The following is a 13,504-nucleotide window of genomic DNA, read 5'->3' as shown; positions in this document are numbered from 1 at the left end:
TTTTAGGATTATATGTTCTATTTCTGTAAAAAATATCCTTGGTAGTTTGACAGGAATTGCGTTGAATCTGTATATTGCCTTAGGCAGTATGGACACTTTAACAATATTGATTCTTCCTATCCATGAGCGTGGTATGTGTTTCCATCTATTTGTAGCTTCTTCAATGTCTTTCTTCAGTGTCTTATAATTTTTTGAGTACAGATCTTTTACTTCTTTGGTTAAATTTATTCCTAAGTATAAAATAACAGTGATTTTTAGTCATCTTAATGCTGTCAAAGGTTCTTTCTGATTGGTTGGCCTAATGAGGTATCAACAGGACTCCTTGCCTCTTCCAGAGAAGCTAAGTGAGGGTTTGGGCCCAGCATCGGTCTCCTAGCCAGCATAGACTTATTACTGTCCTAGAATTCCCATTCTCTCTACCAGGTACGCATCCTGGTATCAGTCAGTGGTTGCTGAGGAAATGTATTCTAAGGAGGAGCTATCTAGACAGCTGTACCTAAAGAAAACTGGCCTGAGATACTAACATTTCAGCACATACCACATAAAGTTCTCAGTAAGTACTTGTGGGATAGACCTTCAGTCCCTGAGTGTAAATATTGTGGCACAGATAGGGTGCGAATCTCTCCACTGAGCAGTCCTCAGATGATGTCTCCAGAACCACTGAAATCCTTTTCTTTATTCAGCTGCAGCAGCACAGTTGGAACGTGCTAAACAGATTGACATTTTTGTTGTTTTCTTTTACCATTTCTATTTCTCTGATAGTTGACGTGTCCCTGGATATAGGTTTTCTTTCCTTGTCCTTTTTTACAACTTCTGTGAGCATTCATGTCACCAAAGGATTGTAGAACAAAAATAACAACTTGCTGGCTCTGTTGACTAACAGCAGGTTTTACCTTCAAAACTGTGTGCCAAAAATGGGTTCTGCCTTCAGAATCCCCTGAGACGTTTTCAAAAGAAGAAAAAAAAAACAGAATACGATGTCTGAAAAGCCCTATAACAAGCTGCATGTGAAAATCTTTTTTCCACTTTTGTCCAGACAGCCAGGGCAGGCAGGACTGAGGTATGGTTGTTGCTGCTCAGAACTGTCATGGTAGCATGAAGAGCTGGAAAGGGCTTAAGTAATTTAGTCTCACTCAGTAAACAAAAGAGGAAATTGGAATCCAGAAGGAAATTTTCCCCCCACAAGCTCCCCAGTGAGACACACTTCCAAAGTAGAGGTTAAAAACATGTGCTTTGGATTCAACCAGACTTCAGTTCAAAAACTGACTCTTCCACTTACTTATCTGAATGACCTTGAATAAGTCAGCCTCTTTGCTTCCTCTTCTGTAAAATGATGGTGCTACCTCAGAATTGTCCTGGAGATTAAATGAGACACAATTTGAGTGCCCAACACTGTGTTTGACACATACTATCAATTATTGACATATAATCCATAAGTACTCAGCTGTTATTGAAACTAGTATTAAAACATGTCTGCAAGCTCCTAATTCCATGTCCTTTCACTTTATTATGCTTTTATATTATTGTCCATTAAGCAAGTATTTCTTTATACTACACACTGAGCTCAGAAATGGACTACAGAGATGGGAAACACAATCTTTGTTCTTGAGGACCTCAGTATTGATTGGGACAGGCGAACTGGCAGTGACCATACCCCTTGGAAGGTACACAGGTGCGAGAGTATGGAGGAGAGGCCCTGCTTTGAAATGACTAAGCTAAGTTAGTACTGTGCTGATGTGCTTTCTGGTGAAGAGCCCAATGAATTAATCTGCTCCCTTACAACCTTGTAACCAGATTATAATGATAGCAAATCCTACCGTACTTATAGGCATTTACTGAATACATATTCGTTTGAAATAGGTCCATGCAACCTGTTTTGAAACTTCGTAATGTCCCAGCTGTCTGTCATTTTAGGTGTCTGACCACTAGCAGAGATGTGGCAATGTTCCAGAAACAGGATTCTGTTGTTCTTGTAATCAGCAACAGACAAACAGAAACTTCCTAAGCTAATGACTGGACACAGGTGGCCCCAGGTAGTATTCCCAAGTAATCATGTGGAGACTTACTCCCTCTCCATGCAAGAGTTGGGACTGTCTCTAAATTATTTTATTCAGTGTCCATATCTGGATACCTTTTATTTTGGCAGTGAGGTCAGTTTCTAATATATACCATTCTGATTAACAAGCCATTCATTTCACCAGTAGAAAAATGTCTGCTATTTTTTTGAGCTAACAAGCAAAGTGTTGGTCAGTATATGAACAGCTAAAGGGCTTTCAATAGCTGCATTTGTGAGTTCATGATAGCTGGCAATCTCTAAAATATGGATTCTTGGTTAAGATCACTCAGGGATGCCTGAGTAGGAGCCTAAACTATATAGCACATACTTAATACCATATGTTTATAGTGTCTACAATAACTTTAAAATATACATCATAACAGGTGATTCTCCCAGACTAAAAGGTCAGGGAAAGCTTGCCAAGAGAGGTAAAGCTTGATTTAGCCTGAAATACAAGGGAAAAGGTACTCAGGCAGACATGGGTGAGTCAGCCCATTTCAGGAAATGGCGGTGGTTCTGTATGGCTTAAATATAGAGCATGCAAAGGCCTGGGGAAATAAATGGGAGTCCAGATCACAAAGAACCCCAGTCTGTGACGCTGGCTTTTTATCTTGAGGATAAGGGTTTCTGTCAAAGGTGAGAGTAGAGGTAAAAAGACCAATTAGAAGAACAGAACAGTTATCCAGGCAAGAAAAAAGGTCCTAAACCTATGTTGTGTTAATGGAATGAAGAGATGAGGTAATAAATTCATCTTAGTTACTTTTTTCCTCAAAACCCTTTCTGACACCCTAAGTCTGAGTAAGGTAACTTTTTCAAGCCCTGCACTAGTCCCTCCCAACATACTTACCTGCCTCTTTACTTACATGTGTCCCCATTAGACTGTATACCTCATGAGGGCAGGAGCCACATCCATCTTGTTTGCTTGTTTACTTGTAAAACAGAGTAGTCACTCAGTAGTTGTTGAGTGAATGAGAGGGAGATGCAAGAGATTCCATAGGCTCTCATGTTGTTCATGGGAAGTGAGGGGGGAAAAGGAAGTTTCGGGCCTTTTGAGAAGGAACAAGTGAAACAGCACTGCTGTCCCAGGCCTGTATTCCCAGCATGGTCAGCTCTTACTGTTCGAGCTCTATCAGCAATACTCTGGGTGAGATCAATGTGAAACTCGTCACCTCATTGTTACTCCCCCCATTGGGTATGTATTGGTGTGCGTGTGAGTTTGGGTGTACATATTTTTCTATACGTATACGTCTAGTCTACATCTACATTCTGGTGACCATCCTAGAGCTGCAGTCTCTCTTCCCAAAGTTGTATTGACAGATGGAAGCACCAGCAGTGTCTGCTGAGCAGTGTGGCTGCCAACATGACATGTGTAAGAAACACAAAGGAGCAGTAGTGTTCTTCATTTGAACCAACAATTCTTTGTTGACCATTAACTGAAAAAAATGTTTGGGGACTCTGCTATCACTATTGGCCCAGCCAGGAGCTGGATTCAAGTGCTGAGGAAACAGAAGCCATGTTCTGTCGGGCTCTGCTTAACTTCTTGGGATAGGTGTCTCGTGTAGGAGTCACTCTTCTGCTCTGCTGCCACGCGTCAGAATCTGGCAGATTCTGTGAGCGTGTACACATAACGTCTTTTTGCAACACCAGCATTTTGCATTTTGGATATTCTTTTAGAAAGCTCTGGATTACATATATTTATCATATATAACATCATATAAAATGTGTATATAATATTTATCTTACGTATATACAATTTCTTCTTAATGGACTCTAACTAGTAACTTCAGTAAAGGTGGAAGATACATATGCTTGCCTAAGACTTTTCCAGTGTTTGATCATGGATGGCCAGAAGTTTAAAACTCAGGAAGCATTTCGCTGAGATAAAAATTGCCATAAAAGTCCGTTGCAATAAACTCCCTAAAATAGATTGAAATTGGAGGTGTTGACAATGTTGAGGTGGATGAAAGGAATTTAGAGAGTTAATTGAAGGCAGCGTCCAAAACCACTGAGCTCTGATGCATCTCTCCTCAACGACTACAGAACACCAACCAGGAATTTGTGTACCAAAGTTGGGATTGTTGCATGCATAATAAGCAGGGAAAGTCGTTTTGTGTTACGTCGTGATCACAAAAGCATGGTTATACTCTCTGAGCCATCCCCTGTTTTAGATGAACTTTCCTGGTGTGTTTGTTAGAAGCCTGAGGGGCCAGGAGCTCTGGCTGAAGAGTATCCCCAGGCTTGTGGAACCCACTAGAAGAGTCGACTGATGTTCTCTTCAGAATAACTTCTTCCAGTTAGGGACAAGCTACTGGGAATGGCAGAGTGGAAAGCCTTCTGATATTTCTGGGTAAATTCAGTAATATTCAACAAGGCTTGAAGGTGCCAGGTCTTAGAAGGACAAAGGTCAGTGAAATATAGTTCTTGCTCTCAACATATTTACAAGTTAATGATGACTAAACTGGTGAACTTATTAATAAAAGCTAGCGCTCCCAGAAATTGGTTATCGGCTTGTTGAGTTTCAAGTATATTATAAGAATTTGGAGCTGATTTTTTTTTTTTTTGGTCCGGTTGTTCTGGTGATGTGAAATTTTTATAGCCAGTTCCCAGCCTTGCCACTCAGGTCAAGAATGTGGACGACTGTACTTGCTCATGATTTTTATTGACTCACAGGAGGGGTTTGAGGGTGTTTTTATTTTTAAGAAGAAAAGCCTCAGAGAGCTGCTGTTTCCATAACAACAGGAAAAGCTGGCTGCCAAGTCTCAGCCTACTGGCCCCAAGAATGTGGTTGATAGTTTTACAAAAGTCAAGGGAAACATGAAAAGGAGAAAGCACTGAGATAGATGTGGCATTTTCTAGCTATCATCCGACAGTGGCTTAAATAAAAGTTAATTTACCTTTTTATGTCTTACCCTTAACTCTCCTGCAAAGATAGAAGTAAGTGATAACCCCTGATGGATGGATGGATGCTGCTTGTTTCCTTAGAGTATTTGTCTTCGTAGGACATATCCAATTGTGACTTCCATGCCTCTACGGATCAAAAAAAAAGAAAGGAAGGGAGGGAGGGAGGGAGGGAGGGAGGATATGCTTTGGTCTTTGTTTTCGCATAGGCAGGGTGGAAGATCTCTGCAGGCCAGGAGCCTTTTTAGGCTGATGTGCAGAAGCTGGGGTGCAGTTGCCTACCGATTTGGAAGGAAGCGTAGGCATTCTTTGTAGAGGACAGAATTAAGTGGTACTTGTGGGTAACCGCTATGTATTAATAGATGGAGATGTCGGCCTGGTATGAGACATTTCTAACAGTGGGACAAGTTACCCGGAGTGAGAGTGATGACCTATTACCAGAGGTGTTTGATCGCTGGTAGCATGTCTGTCCCTCAGAGCTGTGGGGGTTTTCCTGCCGTGGCCAAGAAGTTGGGGTAGTTAATTTGTAGATCCCTTGCAGTATTAAGATTTTTTGAGTCTGCAGTTGTATTAAACTCGTGACATGTTCATTGATGTGCTGAATGATTTTAGTCAGACCCTAACATCCAGCCTGAACTAACAGACTATGCTGTCTATCAGAGAATAACAAAATTGGACTTAGATAAGGAGACCTTATTCAAAAGAATTATTGCAATAAAGGGAGGGGGCTTATTGCAATAGTAAGAGAATGCTCTGACCATAAGATCTGCAAGGGTGTCACAGATCAGGCAGAAAGGAAATTTCTTTTATAGGGCCAGGTAAACAAGGCTGGAAAGAACCTGATGTGGGGGGAGCAGGTGGCAGAATTGGACAGTTGATCACGAAATATCTTTCCTTGTGGTCAGCCGATCCTAAGGGGGTGGGGGGCGTTGTATGCTGGCTCAGTCTGAGGGTGGGTCACAGTCTTAAGGAAAGGAAAGAAGTTTAACTGAAGTTTGTTCATCACTTAACAAGTATTTTGTTCCAATCAGTGAAGCCAAATAGCTTAGCTAATTTTTTATGAAGCAGTGAATGGGAATTCTTTGTCATAGGCAGACATGGTGATGTGAATCTTATGTTAGTCTTATGGGGAGGGGTGATTCTATGCAGCAAGCTGTTTCCCAGAACAGGGTGGGGGGATTTCCTTAACTGGAGTGGTTTTTCAGGAGCTCAGGGCTCAGGAGAAGTTTAACGTGCTCCTGAGTATGACTGCTGCTGCCATGTTCTTTCCTTATTCCTCTCCGTGATTGTGACCTGAAGTCCTTGATCTGGGCTTTTCTGAAACCTGCTTATTGGTCCTCAGGCAGAGGACAAGAATGTCAGCTGGAAACAGTTACAGTTACTAAGAGGGACAGTGGTAGGACATTTGTGGTACTCACTCTTCTCGCTGGTAATTATGCATATCTTCTGGCCGGAAAACTGAGACTAGCTGAGGATTTCAAAGAATCTGAGTTCTTACCCAGTGTACAAATCTACTCCTCACCAATTTTTTAACATTAAGTGAATATTTTCTGAGGTAACATTTTGATTTAATGATTTGTTTTGAATTAGTGCTTTATTTTTTAGAGCAATTTTAGGTTGACAGTAACATTGAGCAGACAGTGCAGAGTTCTCATATTTCCCTCCTCGAGGTTTCCCCTATTATTACTGTCTTGCATTGCTGTGGTGCATTTATTACAATTGATGAGTTAACGTTGGTACATTACTATTCACTGAAGTCCACAGTTTACATTAGCGTTCACTCTTTGTGTTGTACATCCTGTAGTTTCTGACAAGTATATAACGAAATGTATCCAGCATTTACAGTGTCGTATGTTATAGGGTAGTTTCACTTCTCCCCAAACCCCTGCACCGTCTATTCATCCTTTTCTCCCCGCCCCCCCCAAATCCTGGCAACTGCTGATTTTTTTACTGTCTCCATAGTTTTGCCTTCTCCAGAATGTCATTCAGTTGCACAGGATGTAGCCCTTTCAGATTGGCTTCTCTCACTTCCTAGTAATCTACTTAGGATTCCTCCATGTCTTCTGTGGCTACACAGATCTTTTGTTTTGTTTTAATGTTGAATAATATTCCATTGTCTGGATGTATCACTTTCTCCATTCACCTCCTAAAGGACATCTTGGTTCTTCCAAGTTTTAGCAATTGTCAGTAGAGTTGCTACAAACATTTGTGTGCAGGTTTTTGAGTGGATCTAAGTTTTTAACCCATTGGGATAAATTCCAAGGAGCACAACTGCTGCATGGTATGGTAAGAATATGTTTGGTTTTCTAAGAAACTGTCAAACTGTCTTCCAAAGTGGCAATAGTATAGAATTCCCACCCGCAGTGAAGGAGAGTTCTTGTTCTAATACATCCTTGTCCGCAGTTGGTGTTGTCTGTGTTTCGGATGTAAGCCATTCTTATAGTTGTGTAGTAGTGTCTTGTTTTACTTCGCATTTCCATAGTGGCATGATGTTGAGTTTGTTCATGTGCCTAGTTGCCATCTAAATATCTTTGGTGAGCTCTTTAAATGTTTTTTGAGAGTTTTTTTAGTGGTTCACTAGGGTTTACCAAATGCATCTTACTTTTCTGATTCAACTTTTGATTTAGACTACCTTAATTCCAGTTATATATAAAAATATTATTCCTATATAACTCTGTTACCTTTTTCCTCTTTTTTGGTCTTATATATAATACAACTACTAATGTTTCAAATCCAACAATATATTGTTATAATTATTACCTTATAATGACTGTAGTCATTTCCTTAGCCCAATAAATCTTTGCTCCCCACCTAATATATTATACCTATATTACATTTCTTTGTGTCATAGGCCAACATTATGTCATATATATACATATATATACACATATATATATATATACATATGTATATGTAAATATATATAAAACACACACACACATATAAAATACAATTGCTTTTTAAAATCAGGGAAAAGCGAGAAAATATATCATTTATACTATATGTTGTAATTATGTAATTACCTTTACCAGTTCTTTATTTTTTTCATGTGAATCTGAATTAGCTTCTAGAATCACTTGTCAACCATTAGTGACTCTATGAACAGTGGCTGAGAACTTCCATTAGTAGTCTTGTAACATGGGTCTGTTAGCAGCTACTTCTCTCAGTTTTTGTTTATTTGAGAAAGACTTTTATTTCATCTTCATTTTTGAAAAGTATCTTTGCTGGATATAGGATTGTTGGCTGACAGTTTGGTTTTTTTCCCCTTGGAATACTTTGAATATGTTATCTCACTGCCTTCTGGCCTCTTGTTTCTGCTGAGAAGTCAGTTAATCTTATTGGGCTTCCCTTGTAAGTCACTAGTCATTTTTCTCTTACTGCTTTCCAGATTTTCTCCTTGTCTTTGAACTGAGCATTTTTACTATGATGTGTTTGTGGATTTCTTTGTACTTGCTTGGAGTTTGTTGACTTTTCTGGATGTGTAGCTTATTGTTTTAAAATAAATTTGGGACTTTTCAGCCATAATTTCTTCCAATATGTTTTCTTCTTTTCTCTGTCCTCTCCTTTTGTTACTCCCCTTATATTATTATTTGTTGTACTGATGGTGTCCTGCATTTCTCTAAGACTCTGTTCATTTTTCCTCATTCCTTTATCTCCCTGTTCTTCAACTTGCATATTCTATATTGACTTACCTTCAAGTTCATTTATTCTTTCTTTTGCCAGCTCAAACCTACTGTTGAACCTTTTTAGTAATTTTTTAATTTCAGTTATACTTTTCATTTCATTAGAATATCCAAAATAAAAAAGAATGTCCATTTGATCCTTTTTTATAATTTACTTCTCTCTATTGATAGTATCTATTTGATGCAACTTGCCATCATACCTTCCTTTACTTTTTAAGTCATGCTTTCCTTTAGTTCTGAAAATATATTTATAATGGCTATTTTGAAGCGCTTTCCTGTTAAATCTGACATCTGATTACTCTCATAGGCAGTTTGTGTTGCCTGCTTTTTTTTTTAACCCCTGGTATATAATCATACTTCTTATTTCTTTGTATGCCTTGTAATTTTTGGTTAGAAAATTGACATTTTAGGTAATATATTGTAGCAACTGTGTGCATTGATTTCTTCACTCCTGGAGTTATTGTTATTTGCTCCACTCTTCTCCAGGCTGCCATCATCTAAAACTGTTTTTGTTTTTAATTCTTTTTAGTGACTGGCTGGATTATTCTAGTGAAGTCTGTTTGCCCCCCATAGTGGTAAACTTCTGACATTGCTCCTTACAAGGTGCAGCCTTGGATATGCCCATACAGATGGCAGCGGTAATGGTGGGCTCCCTTTCTCTTTTTCTATGACCACACCCAGCTTTTAAAACTCCTATTGTTTGCTCTGTTGCTCCCAACAATGCACTGGGGCATATACTAGATCTACAAACCAATCCAGTGAAATTGTGGCTCCTGTGAAGGAATCGTTTTCTGAGGTCTGTTTTTCATATTTGTTTTGATCTCCTCACCAGGGCTCCTCCCAACTGTTATTTTCCTCAGTTCTCTTCTGTAAAGTAGCTGGCCTGTAGTCTAGATTGTCTTTACATTAAATCCATGAATCACCCCCCAGTTGCCTTTCACCAAAACCTCCATTGTTCTTAAGAATGCACTTAGGTTTGAACTCCTTCATATTTAGTTGCAAATGAAGTCAGTCCTTTGGGAAGAGATTAGGATCTGTTTTACTGCCTGTTTTTCCCTGCAAGGAATAATCTCTGAATCAGGGCTCTTGCTGGAGGTAGGGACTGTGGCAACCTTCTCTCTAAATGACAGCCCCACTCTAAGACTTGAATGCTTGTTGGAAGGGGGAGCAACCTGAAGTTGTCATGGCTTGCCTTTCCTATTGTGGAACTACTGCTTCCTAAGCTGGGGAAAGGGTGATCAGGGACCCACTATTTTCAGTGCACAGCCCCCAAGGTATAGCCTCCATTCCACGCGTGGAGTCTGGTAGAAGAAGGGAGCCTAGGACTTAGCCTCAGTGACATTTGACGAAAAGCAGGATGAGAAATTCTAGAGTCCCAATCTTACTGAGAAGAAAGCCCTCCAACTAGAAGCTCTGGAGAGAAAGGAGCCAGGTGTTCTTGGCTGCAACAGTGTAGAGTGGAGTCTTTACCCCGCTAAGCTGGGAGGGTGGGGAAGGGAGCAGTCTTGGTTCAGATACCACAGACTCACTTTATTACTTGCACAGATTTTTTTGAATAGCTATTTCTTCATTTGAATTGTTTTAGTTTCACTGGGAAATGGGTCAGCAGAGCATTTCATGCTGTCATGCTGGAAGTTGCTCTCTCTCCTCATCCATTTCTAACAAGCATTGTTCTGCCTCTGCTTGAAAATTACCTCCTGAGGCAAGCTGTTCCATCTTCCAAAGCTCTAAGATAATTCATCCATGTTCTGGTGACACCTCTCTGCCCATTCATTGATCCTGGTCCTTTGGAATCCATCAAAAATATGTCTAATCCCTCTTTCTTACAGCAGCCATTCCAGTCCTTCATGTAGTTGAAGTCATGAATCCCCAGCCCCTGGTCTCCTCTTGTCCAGGCAGAATATCCATAGTTCCTTTCCACGTTTGCCTCTCCCCTATCATACCACATCTCTTCAGCTACCACCATTGTACTACAGGGGACGTCATTTAGAGCACAATGAAATCACCACTTTCCTTATTCTAGATTCTGTTTCTGTAAATGGAACCAAAAGCACAGTAACTTTTTTTTTTTTTTATCTCTTTTTATTGTTAGATTTGATACTACTTTTTTGCTTTTCTTTGGTTTTACTTTTGATTTTTTTCCAATCCAGGAGCTACATAGTAGTATGACAATGACTTTTAATTTTCATTTACCAGATGACGAACAACATTGAGCATCTTTCCATGTTTTAGTTGCTATCACTGTTTTTTTTTTGTTTTTTTTTTTATTAATTTTATTGGGGTGACAATTGTTAGTAAATTTACATAGATTTCAGGTGTACACTTCTGTATTACATCGTCTATAAATCCCATTGCGTGTTCACCACCCAGAGTCAGTTCTCCTTCCATCACCATATATTTGATCCCCTTTACCCTCATCACCCACCCCCCACCCCCTTACCCTCTGGTAACCACTAAATTATTGTCTGTGTCTATGAGTTTTTGTTTCTCATTTGTTTGTCTTGTTCTTTTTGGTTTATATACCACATATCAGTGAAATCATAGGGTTCTCTGCTTTTTCGCACAGTAACTTTTTTAGCAGCCATTTTGCATGGTTGAATCAATGAACATGTTGATAGCAAACTCGTGACTCTATTCATACATGCTACTGATCCCATCCTGTATAAATACTATTGGTTTGTAAAGCCAAGTACAGGGTTTTTCTTACATTGTTTCCATTTATTAGCTTTGGGAATCAGGTTTCTTTCATCCCATCCATTAGCTTCTTTTATCTTAAGTCATTGATAAAATATTTGTATAAAACAAAGCCAAGGATAGAGCTCTGCAGCTCATCACCAGAGACGTAGGTGGCATTATTTACTAGTCACCATAATGGATGTGATTTTTCTGCTTAGTCTGACACCTCTTCATGAACAGTTGACAAAATTGTTTCCCCTAAGTAGAATCAGGTCATATGGGGCTATATGTATCAGAGCCAGTGGCAAAGTTTCATCTTTGCTCTCTCAATATATGAAAGTGAACTCCCTTATCAAAACAATTAATGCCATCGTGTCTACCATCTCTTTGGAATTTTGGACCCTACTGCAGTTTGGAGTATTCGTTAAGTAACAAATGGGCTTTTCCCCTCCAACAGTGTTTCCTGATGAAGTTTTTAGGCACTTCCTACAATACATGGCAGAGATCTCTTCTCTTCAGTGTGTGTGATGGATTAACTAACAGCCTATTAGTTGTAGATTAGCCAACAACTCAGTAGGCCATTCTTAATTGCACTGTGCTGAATTATTACCTATTTGTAAAGGTCACAGAATCCAAACAGCAAAGCTTTGCAGAGTAATATATGTGGTGTTCTTGGGTCACCGATACCATTACTGCAAAATGTAGGCTTCTGTCTGGATCACACTCCCAAGTCAACTAGTGTGCCATTCCTGAGAACTCACCCTCCTTTCATACAGTATCAGAACATGGGAGTGAGTATGTTCAAGAAACAGTGAGAAATCCTCTTTGGTTAAAGCAGAAGAGAAAATGAAATATGGGCTGGTGTTTAGTTAGTGAAGTCTGTTCTGTCTGACAAAAGTCACTGCTATGGGACTTTTGTGTTTTGTTGTTTTCTACACATATGCTAGGAGCATTCTATTTGTGATTGACATTGGTGGTTCTGTTATGGCATACATTTTAGCTCCCTGTTTTTTTGTTTTAATTAAAGTTTATTGGGGTGACATAGGTTTCAGTTGTACAATTCTGTAATACATCATCTATACATCACGTTGTCAGAGTCAGTTCTCCTTCCATCACCATATATTTGACCCCTTTTACTCTCATCTACCACCTCCCTTCTCCCTTATCCTCTGGTAACCACTAAACTATTGTCTGTGTCAGAGTTTTTGTTTCTTCATTTGTTTGTCTTGTTCCTTTGTTGTTTTCAGTTTTGTATACCACATATCAGTGAAATCAGAGACTTTTCTGTCTGACTTATTTCACTTAGGATTATAATCTGAAGATCCATCCATGTTGTTATAAATGGCAATATTTCATCTTTTCTTATGGCAGAATAGTATTCCATTGTGTATATATACCACATCTTCTTTATCCAATCATCTTTCGAAGGGCATTGGTTGTTTCCATTTCTTGGCCACTGTAAATAAAACTGCAATGAACATTGGAGCACATATATCTTTATGGATAAATATTTTCAGATTTTTGGGTAGATACCCAGGAGAGGGATTGCTGGGTCATATGGTAATTCTATTTGTAATTTTTTGAGGAACCTCCACACTGCCTTCCATAGCAGCTACACCAACTGCATTCCCACCAACAGTGTATGAGGGTTCCTTTTTCTCCACAGCCTCTCCAACACTTGTTATTATTTGTCTTGTTGATGACAGCCATTCTGACTGGGGTGAAGTGATATCTCATTGTGGTTTTAATTTGAATTTCTCTGATGATTAGTGATGTAGTCATCATTAGCTCCCTGGTTTGTAGTGAAATATCTAGTGATGGTAGATATTATTCCAGATACAGCATATCCTTAAAGAAGAGACTCCATTCCACGTGGCTAAAATTCTTAACTTTTTATTTATTGACCAAGTCATTTAAGACTATCTTTTTATGGTACTAAATGGGGCAGTTCATGTCTGTCCCTGGTAACTTCACAGCAGTGTATAAGAGAAAATGAAATTAAACAGGAATTTCTTTGGAAGAAAGAAATTGTCTAATTCTAATTACCTCTCCCTGCATTTCACTTTTAGTTCTGAGAAGCCTTCTTCAATAATGCCACAATCTCCTTCTCTACACGTCCCATTTACTTCAATGGTGTCGTCATTCCCCAGTCAGTGTGTACCTCTTGTTCCAAAAGTCTCTTCACTGACCC

General features: G+C 39.3%; 1 protein-coding gene across 2 annotated transcripts in view; it reads left to right on the top strand.

Annotated features, from left to right (window-relative positions):
* VPS8 (VPS8 subunit of CORVET complex) overlaps positions 1-13,504 on the top strand; it is a 236,051-nt gene that overhangs the window by 198,285 nt on the left and 24,262 nt on the right. The window lies entirely within an intron of this gene.

This window comes from Rhinolophus hipposideros (genome assembly GCF_964194185.1).
Source record: "Rhinolophus hipposideros genome assembly, chromosome: 2".
Classification (NCBI taxonomy): Eukaryota; Metazoa; Chordata; class Mammalia; order Chiroptera; family Rhinolophidae; genus Rhinolophus; species Rhinolophus hipposideros.
The sequence above is the reverse complement of the archived record's forward strand: the minus strand, read 5'-3'. Positions and strand labels throughout refer to the sequence as shown.